At 42.0% G+C, this 27,678-nt stretch overlaps 1 protein-coding gene and 1 non-coding gene across 44 annotated transcripts in view; both read right to left on the bottom strand.

Moving 5' to 3' along the window:
* Nucleotides 1–27,678, bottom strand: part of TCF7L2 (transcription factor 7 like 2) — a 244,004-nt gene that overhangs the window by 104,846 nt on the left and 111,480 nt on the right. The window lies entirely within an intron of this gene.
* On the bottom strand, nucleotides 4,977–5,048 carry TRNAA-AGC (transfer RNA alanine (anticodon AGC)). Its single transcript has one exon. It is a non-coding gene; the product is annotated as a tRNA-Ala (tRNA).

Raw genomic sequence — 27,678 nt, 5'->3', positions numbered from 1 at the left:
TAGCTACAAACTAGAATTTTCTAAAATTGCAACTGCAGGCTCTCTTGAAAATAGCTTTATAATATGATACGATACAACATGATATAATATAAGCGCTCGGTTCCGGACTTACCCGGAGCCGACTTTGGTGTCGGGGGCAGGGGTTGGGAGCGGTTGAGCTGCCTCGCTCTCCTGGGCGCAGCTCCTGGAGGGCTTCGCCTGATTGGGCTGGGGGGGGGGGCGTCCGCTCCCGGCCAGTCAGGTGGGGGCCGGGAGACTGTTGCTGGGCAGGAGGGGGAGGCTTCGCCCTGCTCCCTCCCCCACTGCTCCACATATGCCCTGGTGGCCCTGCCCATCACCTCAGTCTGTCTCCGATTTTGGAGATGGATAGGCATGCTGGGTCGTTGGCGCAGAGCCTGAGGCGGCAAATTAAGAGGGCCGAGGCAACAGCGCAGCGGCGAGGTGCCTGCAGCGGCAGTAGCAGGTGGCAGTGCGGTTCAGCTGGCGCAGACGGGGGCAGTCCGCCCCAAAAGTCAAGCGGCGGCGGCCGGGACCAGGACGTTTTGCCGCGGAGCCCGACCTCGCATAGCGTGGAGGCCATTCCACTGCCTTCAAGCAGCTGTGCCGGACTGTCACTGCCTCAGGGCAGTTGTGCCTTCGGGCGTTTGGGCTGTGCTGTCGTGAGCGGCCGCCGGCCCCAGTACAAACAAGACACACTGGGGGTTGGGGGGACGTCGCCTCAGAGCCCGCCCTCACATCTTAGACGGAGGCCCTGTATTTATTAATAATAATAATAATAATAATTAATTAAGAGGCGGTAAAAGGGAGAAGATGCCGCCAAAACCCATTGGACATCGGCAAAATCGCCGGGCCCCTCCGCACTGCGCACTAGGGGCCAGGCGGGAGCAGTGAGGAGATCGGGGCCCCTTCTACAGCCAGGACTCTGAGGGGGGGCAATGGGCCGGGTGCGTGACGCGCTGCCCAGCAGGCAACCAACCAGGCCTCAGCAAATTACAGGCCTGGCCAGGCCCCAACAACAGTTGTTTCCAGGGGGCCGTCTTCTTCGCCTGGTGTCTCTAGGGGGCGAACTGCCACTAGGGGGCGATCTAACACCAGGCAGACGCCACCTTCACCTGTTGCCTCCAGGGGGCGCTCCAATTCCAGAAGGGTATCTATGGGGTGGGAGGTCCGTCCCCACAGGAATTCACAAGCGGGCAGGCGACCCTGGAGGAGCTGTCAGTGGTGATGCAGCAGCTGTCGGCGGAAGTTGGGCAGCTTCGCTCCCACCAGGCCATAGCTAGTGAAGAACAGATGGACACCTCTGCTGAAAAGCCCAGCACCAGCACCAAGCAGTCTACAGCTAGGCGGCGCCAGCAGGGGGAATCATCTACTCCTGATTCTTCTGATTCGAGTAGGCGATCTTCACACCGTAAGCGGAGGCAGTCCCAGAGGGGTCGCAAGGGGAAGAAGTACAGACGGCGGCCTGATACATTTGAGAGCACCAGCTCGTCGGGTGAGAGTCCTTCGGGGTCCGGGTCCGTAAACCAGATTGGGGACTATTGGTTGGCAGCTGCCAACGTACCGGGCTTGCCCTCCTGGGCGTTGTGTAGAAGAAGGAGGTCCAGGGAGGGTGGGATCAGGTCAGGCAGAAGGCATGTCTGGGAAGGGGGCAGGGGTGAGGAGTTCCTCACATTGCCACCCACCTTCAATGATGAGGAGGACCCTCCAGGTATCCACCTCCCTCGGAGAATCAGGGAGGATGCGTTGCTAAACCTGAGGTCGATGAGGGCCGCAGGTCCAAATCTTCCAGGAGGGAGAAGCGGAAAGAAAAAGGGGCCGGCAGTGACAAGTCCTTTGATAAATGGTTGGTTGGCTACAACATTTACATGGGAGTCATTGCTTCGGCATACCCAGAAAGAGGGTGGCATTTGGGTAATCATTTGGGGAATGTTTTAAAAGCCCGGTCCCTTGCGGGGGACCAGGCAGCGATGGAGTATGATGAGGCCTTCCGGAAGCGCGCATCGCAGAGCGAGCGCACAAAATGGGACCTCATCAATGACAAGCTGTGGTTGGTGATAGTGGCTCCCCACGTTAAGGGCAAGCAGGATGGGGGGCGCTCAGGTCAAGGAAAACCTATCCGGAGGGATAGCTCTAGGAGCATCTGTTGGGACTACGGGCAAGGATGATGCCAAAGGCAAAAATGCAGGTATGAGCACTGCTGTGATTCGTGCTATGGCCCTCACCTGAGATCTAACTGCCCAAGGGCTGGTACCAGCTCCCAGCCCTTTTGAGGGAACCGCCCCTCGACAAGAAAGGAGGGGTGATCAACCAATAACAACGCAGGGGGAAAGGGAAGGGGTTGGTGGGCTAGGCCTGGCTCCAACACCCATACTTTTGGAGCCTTTGGCCAGGCTTCTTTCCCTGTAACCTGCCAGCACCGAAGCCTTGTACTTATGGGAAGGTTTTGCTCATGGCTTTCACATCCCATTTGACAGTCCCCGGGTCCCCATGCATTCAGGCAACCTGAAGTCAGCTCAAGATATGCCTGAGATAGTGGCTGATAAAATAGCCAAAGAATGTGCTGCTGGACGTGTCGCTGGCCGTTTCGACACCCCTCCGTTGCTGAATTAGCGAGTCTCTCCGCTTGGGGTGGTACCCAAGAAGGCACCTGGTGAATATCGCCTTATCCACCACCTGTCGCACCCAAAGGGAGCTTCAGTGAATGAAGCAATTCCAGCTGAGTTATGCTCAGTTAGGTACGCTTCTTTTGATGAAGCCGTGAATATTGTAAGATCTTGCGGCAGCGATGCTTATGGCTAAGTGTGATATTCAATCGGCCTTCCGGCTTCTCCCAGTCCACCCACGGGATTTCTGTTTATTAGGGTTTTATTTTAACGGCTGCTGGTATGCTGACAAGGCAATGCCTATGGGGTGCTCCGTAGCCTGTGTGGCGTTTGGAACATTTAGCACGTTTTTAGAATGGGCGGTGGCTAAGCGTTCCGGCCTGGCAAGGGTAACACGCTACCTGGACGATTTTTTGTTTGTGGGGCCGGCCGCCACTAACACCTGCGTCCGGCTCTTGGCCGCATTCACTTCCTTGGCTGCTGAGCTGGGTGTCCCACTCGCAAAAGAAAAAACTGAGGGCCCTGCAGTGAAATTGGTTTACCTGGGGATAGAAATAGACTCCACAGCGGGCACTTCTAGACTTCCTGGTGTGAAGCTGACAGCACTAAGGGAACACTTGACAGCGTTGTTGGCCAAGAAAAAATGCCTGTGGGAGATGCAGTCGGTAGTTGGGTCTTTAAACTTTGCCTGTAGGGTCATCTCACCTGGACGGGCTTTTTGTGCTCGGCTTTCGCAAGCCACAGCCGGAGTCAGAGTTCCTCACCACAGAATTCGGCTTACCCGGGGAATAAAAGACGACCTCACCACTTGGCTTAACTTTCTCTCCAACTTCAACGGAGTGGCCATTTGGAGAGACCTGCTTGAAATCAGGACTGACTTGCAGCTCCAGTCCGATGCGTCGGGCAGCATCGGGTTCGGGGTATTCTTCACGGGCAAATGGTGCGCACAAACTTGGCCTAGCCATTGGTCGGCATCCAAGTTAGTCAGGAACCTGACTTTCTTGGAGTTTTTTCCACTGGTGGTGGCTGTCACGATTTGGGCTAGCCAGTTCCAAAATAAAAAAGTTACATTCTGGTGTGATAACCAGGCAGTGGTGAGAATAGTGAACAGACAGACGTCCAAGTCACCAAGAGTCTTGTCATTTCGTCCTGACTTGCCTTTATAATAACACTGGTTTCATGGCCAAGCACGTCCCTGGGGCGGACAATTCAATGGCTGATGTGTTGTCTCACTCGCAGTGGGACAGATTCCAGAATTTGGCCCTGGGGGCAGACATCCTCCCCCAGTGGCCTGCGTGCCCCTTCCTCCAACTGGGGGACCCCAATAAGGGGTTTTGGGGGAGGCCAAGGGGTTGAGTTGCCGCATAGGGGGCGGCAGGTTTGGCCTCTACCTGAGTGACGGGGGAACACCAAATGGCGCAAGCCCCGGCGTATCCCACATACCGTCATCCTCTACTACTCCCAGCGGGACCGCTGGGAGTGTTTATAAAATATATGTGTTTATAAAAATTTGAGTAGTAGCTTACTTAAAGTAATTCCCAGACCAATAGCCCTCGGACAGCAATAGCTATGTTTTCAAATTAACAGCAGGTATTCTAATGCCTGAATAGGCATTAGATAATCATGTATATTTTCTGCTAATAGAGTTCTTAAACATAAAATTGTCCACACTTTTGTGATGCAGTAACTAAATGTGTGATAAAATACTGGAAACAGTTTGCTTTTAAATCCTTTAATGATGCTTGAAAATGCATAAAACACTGATAATGGAGTCAAATGTATCCATTTTATATGTGCAAATGGCACAGAAAGAAACTGAAACTGCAGAAGATAAATACATCTATATTTAATGTGCATCATCATGACCTGGATAGCCCCAGGTCAGCCTTCTGAAATCTCGGAAGCTGAACAGGGTCAGTCCTGGCTAGTATTTGGATGGGAGACCAGGGTTGTGATGTGGAGGCAGGTAATGGGAACGCCTCCTCTGAACGTCTCTTGCCTTGAAAATCCTAAGGGGTTGCCATAAGTGAGATGTGACTTCACAGAAGAAGAAAAAGAGTGGCAATTTATTATTTAGTATTTTAAGGAACTGGAAACTAAAAGGTCTCCAATTCAGCTATCAGTTCTTCTGCCAAGCCACTATGTGTGCCTGTGCCAGTTTATCTTAGGCAAAAACAGGGTATGAGTCTATCACAAACTATACAGCTATGAAGCCATATAGTCTACCAGGTGGCAAATATTGAACACATGAAGCTGCCTTATGCTGATGCCCTTGGTCCATCAAAGTCAGTATTGTCTACTCAGACCGGCAGTGGCTCTCCAGGGTCTCAGGCAGAGGTCTTTCACACCACCTACTTGCCTGGTCCCTTCAACTGGAGATGCCGGGGATTGAACCTGGGACCTTCTGCATGCTAAGCAGATGCTCTACCACTGAGCCACAGCCCCTTCTGTCAGGTGCCAGTGAAAATTACTGCTCACTCCTGAACTGTATGGCATGTGCCTTTCAAAAGATGATAATTGCTCTTGTACAAGAAAGGGAATAGGGGAGAAAATTTAATAATGCAGGCTGTAGGAGACATGAACTTCTCCAACACAAGCATGGCATAGACTGATGATCCTGGCTTACTTGTGAGAGGGCCCATTAGGCAGCCCATGCCTGGCTCACCAGGTTGATGGCTGCAGGGGCAGGGGTGGCAGATCTTCAGAAGTCTTAAAAATGGCTCTGCCTGGGGCCAAAGGAGTGGCAAATAGGGCAGACGCAGGGCATACTAAGAGGAGTGGAGCTCATCCCCTGTAGGGGAGCATTGGGGAATAACTGCCAGTGTCAGGGTCCACCTGGGGTGAAACTGCAGTGAAAGAGACAGAGAAAATAGTGGACAAGGCCAAATAGGGCTGTAAAAGCCTAGCCAACCAAAGCCAATGAGGACTTCCTTTCCACAGGCAGCAAGGGAGGCTGAGAAGAGGAGGGGGAAACAACAGGTGGTGCACCTGAGAGGAGGACTCCTTAGCAGGCAGGTAGACTTGACCCAGAGTCCTACACTTGTATAAGGGTATACATTTTGCATTGGACTAATGGAAGATCTACAATATTCTTTCGTGTGTGGCCTTTCCACTATTACAAAAGACATACTCTTGTACATGATCTACATTTCAGTGATATGTAAACACTGTTTTGCTCAAATCATAATTTGACTGGAAATTGCAAGCAGCACCCTTGACAATTTGACAACGATTACCTTTTATCAAGAACTGCAAGTTATTGTATATGTTACTGAAAATGCTTTGTGCATGGATAGTCTCACAATGATCTCCAGTCTTACAGATGGCACATCTCCAAGCATCCTATTTTTTTTTCTAAAAAATGATTATTGAATCCTAATTGCATGTCACATGTCAGAAAAGATCAGGTAAGGAAACAGGAAATAATTTAAAGAATTAAGAAAATGAGAGATTCGGAGCAAGAATTAATATTGGTTCAACTGGCTACCTGTGTGGTGCAAACACATGCAATTAGATGTTTCCATATAATTTTCACATCAAACATTATAAGCTCCATTTCCACCTCCTAAAGCAGCTAATTGCATGACTGGCAGCTAAGTTCCCCTAGGTTTGGGTTTTTTTTTTTTTTTTGGAGCACACTAAAAGCTCTCTTCAATAAAGCCATTTAACTGAATATGAGGTTTAAAAGCACACACAAACACAAACACTTGCTTTTTTAAAAAAAAATTGCACCTTTCATTTATTTCTGCAGAAAAAAACAGGAAAGGTTTAAGATATTGTATGGAGGTACTAACATTGCAAGTTTCACTTTAAGATCTTGATCTTTAAAGAAGAGGGGGATTAGTTGATTGTGAGGAAGATCTACACCAGAAAATGTTAAGACAAATAGGAGGATTCAGAGGATTGCTTTTTTCTTTCTTCCCAATAAAGAAATGCCTTTGTATTACAAATTTAACCAAAGCAGGTGAAACAGGTGGTGGGAAAATGTGTGCCTCTAATGACTTTGGGTGATCTTTACTAATGATCGGGTAGAAGCTGATTTTAGCACAAAGATAAAGCTAGCAGAATGCGGCTCATGAGGGACTACTCAGTGCGTAACAAACTCTTCTCAGCATGGAAGGCTGTAAGCTTTTATATTATTATGTTTGTCTAGTTTTAATCAGGTGTTTCGTCTGTTTAAAGGAATGCCCTTGGTGAACTGCTAGGCTATGTCAGATGTATTATTAAATAAAACTGCAATCAATAAAAGAAAAAGAGTACATTTTAAAAAAAAACCCAGACAAGTTGATTTTAATTTGGATGCCTTTCCAAAAACAATGAACATTTAGGTCTGGATACAGAAGTCCAAGATTATATTGTTATGGGAATCATGTGTGTGTGTTAAGTGTCGTCAAGTCACCTCCGACTCATGGCAACCCTATGAATCAATGTCCTCCAAAATGTCCTATCTTTGACAGCCTTGATCAGGTCTTGCAAATTGAGGGCTGTGGCTTCCTTTATTGAGTCAATCCATCTCTTGTTGGGTCTTCCTCTTTTCTTGCTGCCCTCAGCTTTTCCTAGCATGACTGTCTTTTCTAGTGACTCTTGCCTTCTCATAATGTGACCAAAATACGATAGCCTCAGTTTAGTCATTTTAGCTTCTAGGGTCAGTTCAGGCTTTGATCTATAACCCACTGGTTTTTTGTTTTTGTTTTTTGGCAGTCTATGGTATCCGTAACATTCTCCTCCAACACTATATTTCAAAGGAGTCCACTTTCTTCCTATCAGCTTTCTTCATTCATGGGAATCATACTTAAAGCTAAATATTAATGCCAAGTAAGTTGTGATTTTTCAAGCCACGGAATTCTATCAAAGCCATCTACAGAATTATTTCTTTCCTTTTCTCAAGTGTGAGCTAAAATTAAGCAAAAATCGTCAGTCAGTACGTTAATGGGGGTTTGATAGGCTTAGAGCACTAGAAAATGTAGAACAGTTATCACTTTTATAGATGATGTTCTTAATGTATTGTAAACAGTATATTCATTCCTATAATAGACTGTAATCTGGAGGAAAAGAATAAAGCCATAGAAACTATCATATCCTTCTGGGGTGTGTTACACTTTCGAACTAACTCAGGATGATAACAGACGTAATATAAAAAGTTCTTAAGATGCAATGTCAACCCAGTTTCGTAACAGAACTGATAGGCAGGTGCACCAACAAATCAAATGCTGGAGCATGACTGACAGTTCTGGCCCTCCCTGTCCACTCCCTCCATCCTGGGTAAAATCAACGAACCATTCTGCAACTGGGTGCCCATTTCAGGCACCCAGCTGCAGGGTGCTTTATTAATCCTCATCCAGAGCAGGAGAAAAAGGTGGCAGAAGCCATGAACAAGAAAGGGTGGGAGGGTACAGGTGTGGAACGGCAAGACTGACAGCTTAAAACAGCAAATGAGCCTCTTAGATCCAAGACGTCTAAGTGGTATAACAACTACTGCTCCAGCAAGTTAACACCACCTATGGCCTCTGTTACAGGGAGTCATGACAGCATAATGGTGTGGGGCAGGGCTGCCGCTCCAGAAACTGTCAGTGTTATCAGATTTATAGTAGCAGTCTCATTCAAAGCTCCTTGAAGCAGAGATCCGGGCAGAGAGGGAGAATCGAAGTGGGTGAGGGAAGAGGTTGAATCAAACACACTAAAGAAAATATTTTGGCTATCCCAGAGCAAGCTATGTTTGCTTAATTCTAGGGACCTTAATATTTGGCAGAAATCTTTTCCTAATACGATTACAACTGCCCAGCTACTGGCTGCAGGGTAGATACAGTTACATTTCTACAGGATCAGGCAACTAATGTGAAAAGTGTTTCGTTGCCACTCTGACAGGGACCCCTCAGTCTGATGTAACACTCAGATAGATTTACATTTAAGCTCATTCACAAATCTAGCTGAATTGTGCTGTATACAGTTAGCTAATCCATCTCAATTGCTATTGGCACTTCAATCAAAGTATAGCATAAATAGTGACACTACAAATACCGACAGGTTGGCTGATACGCTATCATAAATTGCCCACCAACCTTATTTCTTCATTTGGAATATTCTTCAAATAAAAGTAAGATGCTTGCAAAGCACTGAGAGATGCAAATAGGCTCCTTTATGATTTACAAGATATGAAGTTTATCATTTCACTCAACATTCTTCAAGTAGCTTTGTGTAAGTCAAAGGAAGTACTAGCATATCACAAGCTAACTTATTTATGGTTAAGTAGCAAAAGTGAAACGGAGCTGCCAAAGCCTGCATCAAAAACAAGAAGGAATCTGACAAACTCTTTGCAAAACCCAAATGAGAAATGTTGTTGGGCCTACTGCTTTCTGTGTCAAGCAACAACAACACTGGTGAAATCTGCCAGCAAATGCCATACAGCTAAGTTATAGACATCTGCTGTTACCTTATTTATAGATGTTTTACTCACATAGCTAAATGACAGATTTGGAGCTTATAGTGAAGTTTTATTGCTTTGCTGTCTTTCAGCAAATATAACTCATAAGTTGAACCATCAGCTATTTACCACCTGCATTTCATTAATATAAAAGGGGGAAACTTCACTTTTAGCTACAGTAAAATATTGTGTGCACTTTACACTTGCCAACTGGATACATCATGTATGTACAAGTGAAATTCCTGAGCCACTAAAGATCTGCCCTCTTTCCCCCAAGACACCCATCTTATACATGTATAGGTATACTAGGAAATGGCAAAACTGAGTAGTTTGGGACATTTTGTTGGAGGAGAAAAAGTGGGCAAAACCATTTTTAATTGGCTATTGTGACACATTTGCCATTTGACTTAGCTGTCCCAAACTCCTATTTTCTACATTTGAACTTTTCTGGGATTCTGCCTGCTAAGTACACAATATGATTCTTCCTGGGTACAGGCCCTGGCTATTTATACATCACATGATGAATTTATACATCACAAGTTTGCTTGACGGCTTCTAGCACTTACCATTTATCTTGTATTACAGGATAATATGTTCTCATCATCTACCACAGTAAGCTTTTTTGTTAAGTAGTTCCATACAATTATCTTATTAAATAAAATTCCTGAATTAAACAACCACTAACTGATGTAGCTGAATGGCATTCCCCATTTGAGTTGTCAGCCATTCATCAAGCCAGCCTTATTATAGCCATGGCACGCTATAGCATGTTGCTTCCTCCATGAGCAACAGCAGCACATTTTCCCTGTTTCATAAATGTAATAAATTGCCTTGTATTCAGTGAGTAGCTCATTTTTTTGGCATGAATTCCACAGGAATACTATATACAAAACAACTGATTTACAGGGAGAATATGGGCTGGTGTTATTAGATAACTATTTCTTAGGCAAGCATGTGCGAATATTTCACATGTACAAATAACAAAACTCACAAGGCAACTGAAACTTCTTGTAGACTGTAAAATATTATATTCTACCACTTACCGGGATTCTTTCCTTACAGACTATTCCTGAAGGGGGGTAGCTAGTCGACGGCCAGGAGCAGTGCAGCTGTGGCGCTAGTCAGAGGCTTCCCCGCCAGAAAATACAAAAAATAAAGTATTTAAAAATAGAAAGCTGGGCTATGCCTGCAATGCTGCAGCATAGAGGGGCATTCCCAGGCTGAAAAGGGTTTGGAAGCTGACTAATGTCAGCTCCGCCCCTGGGACCCTTCCCCCGACATTGGCATGGGCACCTACTTCCGAGTTTTTGCTGCCCATGCAGCAGCCCTTGCGTCCGAGGCCCTTGTTGTCTGTGCCACTTTATCACAGAGCAAAGTGGCACAGATGCTGGTGTGAGGTTACGTCGGCCCCTATGATGCTTCGGTCTCCCTTCATAATTGCACTGTTAGTTTGTTATGCCATCAAGTCAATTCCACAGACTGCAGTGTTAAAAAGGCATAATATGCTGCACTATCATCATCATTATATCTAATTCTCAATATGTCCAAATCTGTACTTAAATCCAGAGACTGCAGCCATGGGCAAGACAGATCTTTCCACAAACTTGGAAAACAATCCCAGTTTGCAGAAAAATCTGAAATTAAAAAAAAAATACATTAAGGGGTTAAAACCCTCCAACATGAGCCTGTAACTTTAAGAAACAAAAGCCCTCAGTGGCTTCTTGATACCATGCAACTTGCATCACTCACTCAATCCTGGCTGCCTGATGCTGTTCAACAGCAGCTACCCCATGAAAGCCAGAGTGGGGTAGTGGTCTGAGTTTCAGATCAGGATTTGAGAGAGCCAGGTTCCAGTCACCATTATGCCGTGGAAACTCACTGGGAAAGAGGGGAAAGTGCAGGAGGCACCTCTTTTTCCCTTCCCCTACGTCCTTGTGGGTTACTGCTTCTAGATATTTATTAGAGTGGATGAGGTTTATAGAGAAAGAAGAGTTTTAAAAAATGCTTTTACTACATTTTCAAAAATAGTAATTTCAAAAAGTAACCTCTAAAATATATGCAAAAAATATATGCAAATATATATGCAAATATATATGCATATATATATATATGCATATATATATATGCATATATATATATATATATATATATATATATATATATATATATATATATATATATATATATATGCAAAAATACCATATTGACTCTACACCCTGATTTGCATTGCCGAATACCGCAATGTGCAATATTGTATCTTGCTTTCTTCTGACACTTGTTTGCTCACTATATGGTCAGTCTTCAATTACAAGGGATTACATCATCTGAATTCTGCCAAGAATAGGTGATAGGTACCTGGCGCTTCCTAGCAAGTGAAGCACTGAAACCTAAGCTTTAGCTGAATGGGGGAGTCCATGCTTCCTTAGTTCTAACCCTCCTTCCCAGAGTTAAGAGCTCCTGGCAGAAGCCTCTAAGTGCCTTCTTCCCCTTACTTAAAAAACAAGAATTCTGAGGCAAGACATTAGGCTGTTACTGCACTCGGTATTCCCAGCGATGTATCAAGAGTTTGGAAATGTTATAAAAAACATCGCTTTAAAAGGGTTTTTGGATGCCACGGCTAAAAAATGGCTGGAAGACGTCTTCACAGCTAAAGGGGCCAAACAAAGTGTGAACAGTATTTTTTATAAATTTCAAACTCTTAATACATCGGTGGGAATACATTGAAAGTGCGAACAGAATTTTTATAACATTTCCAAACTCTTGATACATCGCTGGGAATACCTAGTGTGGTAACAGCCATTAAAGTGGTATGAGCTAGATTCTACCAACTTGTTTTGCAGGCATCGTGCATTTGTCCAGTGTGAATTGCTTTATGCCTGTGCAAGAGTCTTTTCCACTGGTCAAATGGTGCACTGGCAAATTTCAGGAGGTATCTTTTTTCGGGTTTGCTGGAAGCAAATCTGTGAGCCTTCAGCCTAAACCTGAATCCGTAGTTCTTTTGGCAAGGCTGTACAAGGCATATCTCTTTGTGAGGAAGAAAGGGTTTTTTGTTTCTCAGTCACCTTACCTAAGCTTCATAGTTCTGATGGCTTCCATTCCTTCAAGCCCCGGAGTCCCAGTAGTATGGCTTCTCTTAAATGTTTAGTCTTGCTCTTTTATCAGCATTTCATATCTTAACATGACTCAATGAAACAGTCTGATATTTCCATCCACATGGCTCATTATTGTATACCTGGAGGCTGAATTCAGATGTCCAATTTCAATTAAATAAAAATGTGCATGAGCCAAGCTTACGTGGTGCTTGTGTACCTGGCTCCTCCCCTTTCCGTATTGTGCAGGGTACGATAAAGAGATAAGAGTAACTAAATTATCTATGACCTGTGAAGAACCCCAGCTGGGGAGGAGATAATTCTGGTTGAGGCATGCCCTCATATGTGACAGGTAAGCAGAGTTAATCTTAAGCCCCCATTTCTTCATGGGGGGGAGGACCTGCCAGGAACAGGATCTATACACATTTTTACTTGAATAATTCTGTTCATGTGGCCAATGTACCCATTTTTAATGAATCACAGTTAAATTGAACATCTGAACACAGACTGACTGGCAGCCAGTCTTTAGGGTCTCGACACAAAAAGGTCTTTCCCAACACCTATTACCTGAAATCTTTAGGTGGGGATGCTACAGACGAAAACTCACATAAAGCATGCTGCAAAACTCTGGTAAATTACTACAGATCTAAAGAGTATTTTAGACTCCCTACTTGCAAAGAGCTCAAGCTGCCATATTTTATCTTTACAGCCATACTGCAGAAATTGGAACTCTGTCTCTTTGGTCTTATCTCTACCTCCAGTGCTCTATGCACATGAGTCCTTGGTGTTTCAGGAATACAGCTGTGCTGGTCCCAAGACAGTATTCTTCTCAGCTGAGATCCTCACTCAACTGCTTCCCATGCCAGCTAGCATTTTCTTGGCTTTCTCCTCTTTGCTAACAGGCTACAGATTATTACACAAATGTGAATCTGCCTCACTGTGATGGTTTTTGAACAATTTTATCTCTAGCCGTACAACTCATTTCTGATTACTGGCTGTAACTAAGTCCAGCACAGGTTCCTTCAACTTTCTCAGTGTACTGTGTTACCGCCACAAGCTGACTCTGTGAATCCACTAGAGTTGTATAATAAAAATAACCTTGAGTAGCAGCTAACAGGCTATAGTTTATTAAACAAATGTGAAAACTGCTTCAGGTGATGGTTGTTGAATAATTTTGTCTCTAGCCATACAACTCATTTCTGATTACTGGCTGTAACTAAGTCCAGTTGAAGGTTCCTTCAACTTTCACTGTGTATTGTGTTAGCTCCACAAGCTGACTCTGTGAATCCACTAGAGTTGTATAATCAAAATAGCCTTGAGTAGCAGCTGCTTCATTCCAGCATGTTCTCAACATAGGCCAGCCATATGCAGAGAGGCAGTGACCCAGACTTGAACTGAAGAATGAACTCCACTGGAGCAACAGGGTCTCATGTTAGTGGAGGCAAGTTCAGGAAAACAGCAGCTACAGGCTTTAGGGACAACAATGGAGGAAGAACTGAACATAGGAGAACCAGACAAAGTTCCAAATTCAACTTGTGTTTTTAGGGTGAGCTTGGGCCAATCACTGTCTTTTAGCCTCAGTTCTCTATAATGTGTCTTTCTGGGAGGTTATAAGGGCAAAATGAGATAATAAGACCATAATGCCCTTTGCAAATTAAAGTATAAAATATATATTATAATATTAAAACCGATGTAGTTTTGTATACATTATCTAGCTCAACAGCTGTTGTCTGAGAGAGGGGACTTCTGATGGCATGGCATGACATGGCATGACATGGCATGACATGACATACACACACACACCTTTCTGGAAGACCTTAAACAGAGAAAAGCCCAAATACTAGTGTCATACCCAAACCCTTGAACATTCTGAAAATGCAAATAAAGTTGCTGTAAACTGAGTCAGACAATTTGTCTATCAAGGTCAGTATTGTCTATTTTGATGGCAGAAGCTCTCAAGGGTCATTCACATTACATACTACCTGATCCTTTTTGATTTGGTTCCCGGTCATGTTGTTTTAAGAATGCATATATATATAATACAGCAGAATAAGAATACCGGTGGATGAAACCACCTATCAAGAAAGGGTTCTCATTATGGGAGACAATGTAGTATAGTGGCTAGAGTGTTGGTCTAGGCCTGGGTAGATCAGCGTTCAAATCCCCACTCTGCCATGGAGCTTACTGGGTGACCTTGGGCCACTCTCCAGGCCTAGTCTATCCCACAGGAAGGGCAGACCATGTTTCCCACCCTTGTGGGAAGGGTGGGGTTGACAACAGAACTATACAAAACTTTCCAATATGTGACAATTGACCTCTCCAACAGAGTGTGGGCAATTGGCTGGGTAATTCTAGCATTTAAAAAAAAATCACAGCTCCTTCGGTAGTAAAGCTGCAAATAATCTTGTTCATGTTTGGAACCAAACTTATATCCTTTGGTATATTTTTTTAAAAAAATTGATACATTTTGATATAAATACACACCAAATAATTTTGATATATACACACACCAAATAAGGGTACAATCCACTGGAAAATTCTCGTCAAGCCTTACTGAAATGAAAGGGAAACTGCATGGTCACATTTTCTGCAGAACTTTTCAGTGAATTGTGCCTCAATTAAAAGCCATATATTTGAACACACCCTGCTTCTGTATCTTGATTTTCTCATGAAAACTCGCTAAGGTCACATTCAAGACACACAGATTGTAAGAATGTGTTTGAGTCTGAATGTTAAGAGCAATATCCCTTTCCCAACATTCTCTGGGTTCATCACATTATATGGTACCCAATTCACTAAATTAATTAATTTGATTTTGAGCAGATGCAGTCTGCAGCTCTTAGCTGACAAAAACAGTTCAAGGTCCTCAAATTATACTGTTCTACTGACCTGATTCACACCTTCTATTAATAATCAGCAGACAATTGCACTGAATTCATTCAACAAACCATTAGCTGTTGAAATACATATTTGGGGTTTTGTCTTCAACTGTACATTATATTACATTTATATTGGGGTTAATGCATAAATGCCAGTTCCTTCATAATGGATCATACAAGAACTGCAACATACTGAATACAATCTCTCTCTCCCTCCCTCCCTCCCACTCTCTCCCTCCCTCCAAGGTGGCTGAACATGTATGCTCATTGTTTGTCCTTAGTAAGCTCCACTCACACCACTCTCAATGACAGGAAGAAAACATGAAAGCAAATGTATGAACGTATTAAAGGAAGTATTAGAAACACTGGCTGTACGTTCTGCCTCCACTGCAAGGAAGTTTCTTTCATCTGCTTTGTGAGATATAGGAGTCTATAACATTTTAAATGCCACTTTATAAAACATCCTCTAGCACTGCTGCTTTAGAGTTGTGCCTGCCACTGAAAAATTATGTTAGCGTTAGGGAGGAGCTGTAGGGAACAGTCAAGAAAGAATGGTTACCCAACATACAAGAACATTTCAGACAAGAGAACTTCAGTGTAAAAGTGGGTGCTTTTATAGAGAAATGATATACACACACACACATACTATTTATGTTATTAAAACGTTACAGGTAGGCAAGGATGGTGTAATTTTTCTTAATGCTCTTTTATATTTATGTTTCCTTAGGTTTCATGCCATTTATTAAGTTTTCAACCTTGCCTGCAGCAAAAGAATAAACAAAAGCAGATGTGAGACTCCTGCTTAAAGGCCCTGCCAGCCTCCAGTAATGCGTAGAACCAGCTGGGGGAGACTGATTACCGTCAATTCCACATTTGCAGTTCGGTGGACTCTCTCCTTCCCTAATAAGCCAGACTTTGGAGTGCCAGTCCCGTTAAGCACCACATGAGCAACACTTTTGAAATAAGATTTGTGTCTTTAGTATGCCCTTCTAGCACAATGTGAAATGAAATGACCAGAATAAATCCATCTCTTTACACTAGCATCAGCATGCCAGTCAATTGAACATTCAGAAATTTTACTGACCACCTATTATTTGATTGCATTAATGCCATTTTGTATGTGGAATCTTACCTTTTTATTTCATTGTGGTTTGTTAGAAATAACTACATAGCAGATTGCTTTTAATTGTTGCTGTTACTTTATTTCTTTTTTCTTTTTAATTTTTTTTATAATTGTAGGCGGAACCTTAATATTTCAGGATACACGCTAACAAAAAATACGCTTTTCAGATGTCATGAACAAACCAGAGTTTTTTGAGTCTAGCATGAATCTGATTGATTTTTTCATTCCATGTGTTCCCTTTCTTCCCCTTTCCTTATATAGGGAGCCGCCATTGAGCATGCTCTGGTTTAGGAAGTATTCAGTCTAATTTTCATTTGTATTGAATGTCTGTCAGAATGTGGATGCCTCAACTAATTGGGAGTTGTTTGTGCCCACCCCATTAACAAAGATTCTAAACCACAATTAAACTGTGGTTAAAAATCCCAGTTATCAGGAAATAAACAAACCTCACTTTGTTAAGACGACTGCATTTCGATATCACAAGAGTTACACTGAAAACTTCCCAAACCAGGAAATTATCACACTGTCTCTACACATAAGGAAATGGGGATGAGGGAACACATAAGGTCAAAAGGCAGAACATTTGTTCACAATATCAAAATGCAGCTGAACTGTTACCACTTACATTTATAGAAACTTTACCAAATATTGATAAAAATTATAATAATTTAAATTAGTTTGAAGAAATCAGTGGAAAGAACCCAGAGGAATTAGTCTTTGGATCAAGCCCTAAATAAATATTTCTTTGGCTTAGATTCTGCCTCAAATGAAGATTCTTCTCAAATGGAGGAAGCCTTCTGTAAGAGAAAGACTCCTCTCTTAATGAAAGGGAACCTTTGAATTCAAGCTGTTATCTCACTGATTCATTTGTTGTAATTGGCATAAATATTAAAGGTGTTGAATAACATATTTTCTCAATGTTATTTTAAGAAAGTAAATGCATATTAAGTTAATGTATAACACAAACTTACTAAGAAAGTTCAACATATTTGGCCATTATTTTATTAGTGAATCAACCAAATCTTTTATGACCAGTCAAATCATTATGCCATATGCAAACATTCTTAAGTTATTGATTCTGGAAAGTTAAGGAAACACTGTTTATCCACAGTTCCAGATTATACTGTAACATACGACAAATTTACAGTGCCTTCAGATTAGTACAGTTTTCAAGGGCAGTAACTTCGGGGTTTTTTCCCTTCATCTTTGCAGAAAAACAGGAATAGTTGGGCCTCAATGGAAGTCCCCACAACAAAGGGAGGATCCAAGGACAGTCGTCCAATTGCCACAATGCACTGAACAGTAATAACTATCTACTGACAGTAAGTGAGGGAAATGTTAGCCTTCAGATTTCTATTTTGTATTGATGAATCATTGATTTTTGTTAGTTGCTTTGAGAAACAATGATGAGAACGTTTACTAGGCTGACTGTGTTTACAGGGTGGTTTGCCATTGGTTTGCCAGTCATATACACTTTGTGATGTCCACCCCATGGATCAGTAATGACCCCATGCTTGCACAGGGGGACTACCTTTACCTTTTGTTCCTTGAGAAAGAAGTGAAAAGGGAGAATACAAATTCAATAAATATAAACTATAGAATTGTATGCATAAAACAAGACAAAATAGAATTACTTAACGTAAGGCTTCATCCCAGAAAGATAAATGGTACAGAAATGAAAATAACTCACATAGTGTTAACGCAGCTACTCAGAACACAAAGACACATACTGTTATGTTACAGGGACAGAAAACAGTTTTCCCCTTGCCAGAATCCCTAGTCAGTCTGTTTAATTCTTTAGGTTGTTGGGGTGTTTTTTTTCAATCTACTGCTGGGATACCGTTTAAAAATGGTGACTAGGAAAGGGAAAAATTACTTAAACGGCTAAAAATATAACCATATCACCACTCATTACCTATCACCACTGGACTCTGAAGCTATTTAAAAAAAAATTTATCCCCAAGTGCAGTCAGTGATGGAACCAACTGAATGGTTTCATTGGTTCTTGTAAATTATCTGGGCTATGTAACCGTGGTCTTGGTATTTTCTTTCCTGACGTTTCGCCCGCAACTGTGGCAGGCATCTTCAGAGGAGTAACACTGAAGGACAGTGTGAGACACTGTCCTTCAGTGTTACTCCTCTGAAGATGCCTGCCACAGCTGCGGGCAAAACGTCAGGAAAGAAAATACCAAGACCACGGTTACACAGCCCGGATAACCTACAAGAACAATGAACTCTGACCGTAAAAGGCTTCGACAATATTTTGAATGGTTTCACATTCACTACTCAGAAGCCACCTTCGCAATTCAGAACTTGCACAGATTGGCTTTCGAATCTAGGTGTTCGTGAGAATTTCCATGTCTTCAGTAGTTTAGTTTTGATACTTCATAAGTCTGTTGTGAAGCTATGAGACACCACCCTGCACTCCTGCGAGAAAGGATGGTACAGTGCTTTGAGCACCATTTCTCCTGGGGGTACCAGTCGTAACAGCTCCCACTAAAGCAGGGGTGGGGAACCTTTTTTCCGCCAAGAGCCATTTGGATATTTATAACATCATTTGTGGGCCATACAAAATTATCAACTGAAAAATTAGTTTCTTGGGCGGTCCTAGCAGCTCCATAGCTAACAACTCTTCTGCAAAGGGGGGAAATGTTCCTTTTCTCGGCAAAGCAAACTCACATCTGCCTTGAACAGAGGCTATTCCTGACCGCAGGAGGGGGTGGATCACCAGTCTTAGATCCTTCTGAGCTAGAGATCTGCCAGGACCCACGAAGGGCCAGTCCAAATGATTTTGCGGGCCTTAAACGGCCCCCGGGCCTGACATTCCCCACCCCTGCACTAAAGCTACTGATTCATTTAAAAAAAAAAATCTAAGCAACTTTTCAATTAAAGTATCTTTACAGCAAGGAAGCTAACCTCAGCTTATTGTGAAGTACCACTGGAAAATGTTAAGAACTGCATTTGCAACATAGTCAGGCAACCCTATCTTAACTGTAGCGGAACTAGAAAGCTCAGTTACAACAAATTGGGAATTCCCTGTGTCATGACAGGATCAGGTTGCGAATTGTAAAGTTCCAGAGAGGATCAATAACTGTCAGAGTGAGAAGAAAGTGAGCACTAACTTCATTTGCCTTTCATCTGCAACAAATGGAACAGAAAAACCTGGTGGATAACGGAACCCTCCGTTTCTTTAGACTATTTGGCAACAGACAGATCTTGACACACGCCACCAGATATCCAAATGCAATTACTAAAGAATTTACAAATAGTAGTAACATAAACACAAATATATACACATACACACTCACTTATGGAAGTACTGCTCATGGCCTCTCACTTCCTTAAGCTCAACCAATGTACTACACATGTAAAAGTTATGTTAAGAAACAAATAACATAAACCGGTGGTTGCTTTTTGAATTTGGCACTCTAGTAACATTTCTTACACTCTACCTCATTTCTATTTGATGCAATTAAATGATAACAATAAAATTTTAAAAACCCACATGGTGAGGGAATTATGATACAAGCGGAACTTGAGCTCCAAATATTTTCTTGCATCAGTTTGATGTAAGCGTCCAACTAATCACAGTGACTATTCACAAATAATAGTTGTTTTTTTGCACAATCCAGATGGTTTATGCACCTTGGCTTTTGTAGCCAATATTTATCTTGGCATGGAAAAGCAAAAAGGGGTGAGGACAAGATTACATGCCTTACCCTATTACATATTTTAGTCATGCTGTAATAGTTCAGGGCTGAGATACTTCCCTTCAACTGTTGACCCAGAATACTAAGCATGCAATGTGATAATCTGCAGGGTTTTACCTTGCCATACTTTCATGGTAGGGTATCCTGTAAATAATCACATGATGTGGAAAGGAAACCCTGAAAGCCATCTCTCTTTTGCAGACAGCAAGCATTCAACTTCAAAAGACCCCAATTAGCCTAACAGACACACAACTGTCTTGACAGTGCTGTTGCTAACGGGCTCCTATAGTACTGACAACCACTACCACAGCATTTATCCAGTGCTTAGCAATGCTTTCCGCATGCATTATCTTTACAACAATCCTGTAAAGTAGCTCAATGTTATTATTACCGTATTAGAGATGGGGGGAGATGAGACTGAAAAACTAGGGCTTTACCTTTGGCCACCTAATATGCTCATCGTTGGGACAAAATATGAACCAGGGTCTTCCTTTCTCATACTCCTGGCTGCTGTCTTGCCTGTTCATCTATAAACAGGAATGGAAAACAGGCACCAAGGCATAGGATATCATTAGATTATAAAATTACAAAAGATGCAAGTTTTTTTGTTAGGACCATTAGACTGCAATTTCAGAATCTAATGCAAAACCTGGAAAATATTTGGTGACAGAACCCAACTGTTCTACCTCCATTCCAGAAAAATCATAAAGTATGATGGCTTAATTAAGATTTTGCATACTGTAAAATGTCTCGGCTTTTTGTTTCTGTACAAATTCGACACTTAAAATTAATTTCCACTCCCTCCCCATAACAATTCCACTGTGCTATCAATTAAAGCCTTTTCTTCCCAACTTTCTAGTTCTCTGGTACAAGCGCCAACTCCAATTGATTTAATTAATTATGTTAAAAGTACTGCAGTTCACAAACAGTTCCTTCATATGACTGTTACCAACTCATAATGACCCACTATTTTACTTAAACCAGTGGACCTCTGTGGCTGAAGCTTTCATCTTATTCCTGAATCCATGTGTCTATTTTTTTTAATTGGATTTATATCCCGCTCTTTCCCGGCCATAGATTCTAGTGACATAAAACATGCTGAATTCACAAATGCCACTTAGAGAACCCTTCTTTCCTATCATTGGTGTGAATAACCGCCCCCCAAAAAAAAGGCAGTTTAAAATGCACGTGAGTACATATGAAAAACAGAAAAGGAGTTTTAAATGCACTGTTGTCAAGTTTCTAAATCAACTAATGGCAATGCAAGATGGTTGGTTGCCACTGAAATTTGACTTTCCTGTGCCTTACATTGCACACATGATTTTGGTTCAAGTATACTTAGATTCTTCAGCTGCAGTTCCAAAAACACTTTCCTGGGAGTAAGCTCCACTGAATAAAATGGAACATATTTCTAAGCAGACATCCACAGGTCTGCTCCCTTAGTAAAGCTTTGCTTGTATGTATATAGCTCATATGTAGGTCAAAGTTGCATATCCAAAGGCACCTATTAATTCAGTGACCAGAACTAACCCACGTAGCAAAGAAATGTAACACAACGACAAATGTGTTTAACTTGCCTAGGTTCACATCGATGTTTGTACCCTTGACTAAAATTAGTATATTTGGGGAAGATTTATAACAGTATTTCTGGCAGTAGCATGGGCATGAGAATAAGTGGAAACACCGCATGAAACACCACTGGAAATATTAGGGACAGAGGTTTTTCTTCTTTACTCTTGTCCATCATCAACAATAATTCTGAAATGTAAGCTTTTCAGAGGAATCTAGAATCTAACATATGAAAGACGGGGTAAAATACTTTCTTTTCCTGCTATTTGATATGTCATGGTGAAGTTTATCCCTAAGACAGGATGTGCACTAGGATTGCCAGGTCTCCCAGTATGGCAGCAGCCCTCGCTGCCTGTCACTGCTCTGTCGAACAGGAGGGGGGGGGACTTTGAAAAAATTGCTTGTCTGCCCACTGTTATCTCACTTGTGGGGAAAACCGAAAGTTACATCATGCTTATCTAGGAATCATTGGGAATCACAGAATTTCCAGTAAATCTTAGAGAGGCATGGCATTACTTCTAGGTTTTCCCCAAAAGTGAAATAACGCCATCATACTAAAAGCAACCCCCATACCCTGACTGCATCCCAACGTGTCACGCAGATGGCCCCCTAGACTCCTGCCAGTTGCTTGCAACCCTAAATGTACCTAGCTCAGTGGGACCTAGCTCACTTCCGCCGGGCATGTAAGATGGAGATGTTCCACCAGGAGTATGTTTGAGGAAAGCAACGGTTATATAAGACTGTCTGGCCTCCCTGCCCCTCCCTTTTCTTCCCACCCCTTCCATTCCCTTGTCCTGTCTCTTTGTTCCTTCTCCATCCCAGTTGATGTTGCCTTACCTGGCCTTAGGCTGCCCCCCTCCGGAGGTTATTGGCCTTGCTGATTCCATCTTTGGCCATCCTCCTTAGAGAGCACATTTTATAGGAGCTTATTGAGTTAGGGCGCCATCTCTGAAAATGTGGCTTTAATTTTAAAGTTCTAAATTGTAGGTTTTAATTTTGATGCATTAATATTTATATGGTTTTGTATCTATTTGTTGGAAGCCACTCTGAGCCCGACTGTGCCGAAAAGGCGGGGTATAAACTTAATAAGTAATAATAATAATCCCATGTTACAAGTTTATAGCTTTCGCTTTGGAAGTACTACCTTTCTAACCGGAGCGATGAGGCAGTGCAGACTTCATCTGGCTACAAAATGCAAGTAGCAGTTTAAAACTAAAGAATAGGTCAGGAGGCCCAAAAAGAATGAACAAAAACAGACACTAAAATGAGGAAAACGAGAAGAAACTGAGAAAGGTTGTGCACAACTGTTCAGTAAATTAGGCCTCCCTCCTCCCACTGGAAATGCCACAGATTCTTGTTGCTTGTTTTTGTAATGAATAAAATGTAAGCAGGAGAAAAGGAAAAGTCAAAGTAGCTAGGTTTCCCTGTCCTTCAGAAGTGGTATATATTGTGAAATACAATAGTTAAATGGCTAAAACACCAGGAAGCAACATTCTACTCCTCAAATTTCATCCCATTTCAAAACTCTCTTGTCAACACTATTGCCTTTTAAATTAAAGAGTGAAACTCCTGCTGGCTCGAAACTGTATTTCCAATGAACAAATACAAAAATTTTCTTCTGCCCTGAACAGAAACATCACACTCCTTACTTTCTGTCTTAATAACAAATAATAATAACCTGTCCGTGCAGAACATAGCTCACTTGAGTTAAAAGGGCCATTTGCAAAAAAAATAATAACAAGCTTTAAACACATGGAACATTCAGCTTGAATGATAGACAAATATGTGGAGAACAGTGTGACCTTTCCTTAACTCCCACTGACATGTTTAATCGTCTCCAAAACAGAAAACACTATTTTCTGCCACCTTTTTTTTTTCTTTTTTGCAAACACCTCAAAAGCCTGAATGGATAGCAAACAGTTAATCTCCCGATAGCCCCTGCTGCCTGCGAAAAATCAAGGAAACAATTGAGACATTGTCCGGTGAACAAGACTCCCAGGGACTGAAATTTTTTGTTTATGTCCCAGTTCTCAGCCTGTCAATTTTCACTACCGATGGTAAAGCCTGACTTGCACCAACGTAGTCCACCCAGAGCTCAAAAGACTCCACATCATTTATTTTATTAAAGCCACTATGTCTGCTTATGATTCAAAGTCTTTCCCCCATCCGTTCCATCCCCTTTCCTTCTTGGATTATTGCCTACTAGGCTGGTGTGGCAGCTCCTTCTTCCAAAAGGCTGCCAAGAAAAGTAACAACATATTTTTTAATACCAGTATTTGCAGGCATTTGCCAAGATAGAAACAAAAGTGTCCATGCTTTAATTTTTTTTTTAATACCACACAAACATTTAAAAATAAGCCTTGTGCAATTTTTTGGAACCAAAATCAAAGGAGCATGTGAAGAAAACAGTCTTAAAAAAAAAAAAAGCCACCCACACATTCTACTCTACGATGGCAAGGGAAAGCTGCGCTGAAATGCAGCAATAACAGAACCCACAAAGCGAAGCAGCGTTTTTCACCTGTTGCTCACTGCTCAACAGTTGTTTCATTTTCTGTTGGCATTTTCACATGGTTTGGGAATTCAGGCCTGAAATTTCTTTTGCTGTACCTCCCCCTTCCTCCCTACTTTGCCAAGACTGGATCACATATATTTTTTTCTAATACACTTCCAATGCTTTATCTACATGAAAAAGCATACACAGTGGTTACCAGCATTTCCTGTTTGCAGAATGTGCTTTAACTATATCACACCCTGCACTGCTGTGATGGAATGCACAGCATACGGCATTGTGAAAGGGCTTACTGTTGAATAATGGCAGAAATGCAGTCCTGCTGGTTTATATCAAGCCCTGTCATTTTCTACACGGAGGTCTCTCTCTCTCTCTCTCTCTCTCTCTCTCTCTCTCTCTCTCTCTCTCTCTCTCTCTCTCTCTCTCTCTCAGCAGAAGTACAATATACATGCAGCAACATTTTGCAGGTTTTATGAAGGGTATGTTCAATTCAAGTTTTTATAGACTTAAGACCTTCAGTATCAATTCTGTAAAAATAGGCTTAACTTTCACAACCATTTGTTAGGTAGCATAATAAGGTGAGATACTTCACACACAAAGTTTTAATACAAGCATTGCTGGATCCTACATTGCGATGGCACATAACATACTTCTCTCTCTTTCACACACACACACACACGCACGGACAGTCTAGTCTGACAATTCCACTGTTTATAGCAAAAGAAACGACTTATCACCTACTACTAAAGGCAGTGATAAAATACACCTTCACCTTATCAGTATCAGGATTTGTTCATCACATGACTGTTTAAAATGAGAGGTGCGAAGTGTTACATAGGCCCGGTTGTAATTTCTCAGTGGTTAAGAAAAACAGTCTATGTATGTTCAGTGGCACTCTCTTCTTTATTATTGTTCCACATGTTTCCGGTTTGCTCTTGGCAATAAATATGGGTTTGAGACCTAGGTTGCTTTAAGCCCTGGCTCAAATTACCACTTGATTATTCATGCAATGTCTATGCATTCAGAGGCAAAAAGATAGAGGTGATAAATCAGCAAAAATACGAAGTAGTTTTCCACATACATCTGTTTGTCACATAGTGAATGAACACACTTCTTGCTGGATCAAGTGAAGGAAAAACCCTGAAAGTTTGAAATGACCATTCATACATTAATGCTCTAAATATGGAGGGCAAGAGTCCATTTAAATATCTCAATCTGATGTTACCCTAAATGGAAGACTTGCTTAATAGGCTTTAATACCAGCGTACTAAGGTTGAAAGTTTAATGGCCCTAAAGTCTACAAATGTATCAAGATTTCTGACTTTACAGGGAACCCCCTGGCACTAATGAGCAACTGAACCTTAGCTGCTGCTAGCAGTTTTAGGACTGAAATCTAGCTACTGTCTTCTGGGTGGCCTGCTTACTCGCTCCCAGTAATGTACCAAGCTCCACTGGAACTGTGGTAAAAGCACAAAACCAAAACTACTCAGCCTGTTTCAGCCCCATAAGAGGGCTGGAGATTTTTTTGGGGGGGGAGCCTGAGGGGGGGAGGGTTTGGGGAGATGCGGGACTTCAATGCCATAAAGCCCAATTGCCAAAGTGGCCATTTTCTTCAGGTGAACTGATCTCTATCGTCTGGAGATCAGTTGCAATAGTGGGAGATCTCCAGGTAGTACCTGGAGGTTGGCAACACTACATATAGACAGTTATATTCGAGTCCAGTAACACCTTAGAGACCAACAAGATTTGGGGGGTATAAGCTTTCAAGAGTTAAAGCTCCCTTCATCATGTGACGAAGAGAGCTTTGACTCTGGAAAGCTTATACTCCAAAAATCTTGTTGGTCTCTACGGGACTTGAATCTAGCTGTGCTACTGTAGACCAACATGTTCAACCCTCTGAATCCATCTAACATGTAGATTAATTCCTCATGGGCTTTTGACATAGCGCCATAACCAAGTGGTTCATATGTAAACTTTAAACTGAATCTCCTTTACATTACCTGAAGGAGCTAGCCTAAAGAATGTTTTAAAAAGTTGGATACATACAGAAAATGTCTGAAAACAAACCTCACTTCCAGACTTCCTTAAGTCTGGAGGCCAGAGAAACATTCAACACGACTTGTAGTTAAATGAGCTGTTCTTGGTTCCTTTTCAAAAAAATTGTTAAATCAAACATTGTTTTGTCCATTGCGCCTGGACTGCAAGGTTAAAACTTGTGTATGGATTCAGATCTCTAAAATACAAGGATAATATCTCTATAGCTTTATTTTGCAAAATGGTAATTCACCTTGTCCTGTTTACATTAATGCTATATCTGCACACCTATTACTTATACTGTGTCCAGTCAATGTACAGTCCATGGCTCAAGTGACATTCTTTAATTACTTAATGTCAAGCTCTTCAGCAATTTCAGATTGTACTCAGCATTAACATTAGTTGCAACTCGTCTGTATTATTTATGTGTAAGGCAGACCAGACAACTCTCCCACATTGATTAGGCAACACTTGGGAGGGCTCACATCGACAATCTCAACACCAAAGATCTTTAATCTGGGCCAGTGCAGCATGCTATTACGAACGAATTCAGATATTGAAGAATACAATACCAAGGCTTTTTAAAAGATGAAAACAATTCATGCTTATGAGGGAAATCCTGTGAAATGTATGAATAATATCCACTAACCACTTAGCAAAAACAAGGGCCTTTCTTGCATTTTTCCCTCACCACCACTAAATTCAGGCTCTAAGATTTCCCAGTGTCACTCAGTATTTTCAGAATCTTAGTTACTCCCCACTTTTGCAAAGAAATGCAACTGCGCTTGCAAATTAAGTCAGTTCAGGGAAACGCACCTGGTTTCTGTAATTTATCTGCAGAATTTTAAGTCCCTTTTCTATCACAGGGCCTCCTTTGATCCCAGCAGGAAACAACGGTGATAAGAAATCTCACAATCCGTGACTACATTTTTAAAGGTATGCCTGGATGGCTGCTAAAATGTTTGAGTTAGATCTTGTCATAGCACATGTAAATTAGGCTTCTCAAGTATATGTAAGTGTCCCTCTTCCTATGACACATTTAGGGTACACCATACAAATGGGAATTATTCCTAATTCACCAACCAGTACCCCAGTCCAGAATTTTTCATATACTCCATGGAACGTCAGTGGACATGGAAATAGCCATTCATTCTAATGGAGTCATTTCACATGGATAAAATTGGCTCCTTCCTTTCAGAAAAGCTTTTGGGCATGAACTTGGGTGCCTTGAAACATTGTTTTAATTCTCTGCTGCCTACTCATTAGATTGCCTTTGGCCAAACAGGTCCAGTAGAATAAATTTTTGCCTTGACCCCACCTGCAGTTCTTGCCCTACAATCTTACCACTAAAGTTATACCCTGTTACAGCTCCAAATATTGCATTCAGACTAGTTTTCCGGTTAATCAAAAAGAATATCATATCTCACTGATTTAAACCCAAGAATTAAGGCATTTAAATGATTTTTTAATAATCATGTTTTTAAAACAAACAGTATGTTTGGAACATACGATAAATGTAACAAGAAGAATTCTAGCATAGTAGCTAAAGACTACTGAAAACTCTGTGTACGCACAGTCTCATTCAAACTGTTTCCATCACTGACTTTCAGTCTTAGGATATGAAGAAGATTACCAAAATGCCAAGGTTCGGGAATGCTCAAGGCCTTACCTTCTAAGGCAATGCAATTACACTCAACAACAGTGTAATCTGATCGAAGACGTGAACTCTCAACAGATGGTA

Source organism: Euleptes europaea, chromosome 5, assembly GCF_029931775.1.
Source record: "Euleptes europaea isolate rEulEur1 chromosome 5, rEulEur1.hap1, whole genome shotgun sequence".
Taxonomy (NCBI): Eukaryota; Metazoa; Chordata; class Lepidosauria; order Squamata; family Sphaerodactylidae; genus Euleptes; species Euleptes europaea.
Note: the sequence above shows the minus strand (reverse complement) of the source record. Positions and strands in the feature narration are given on the sequence as shown.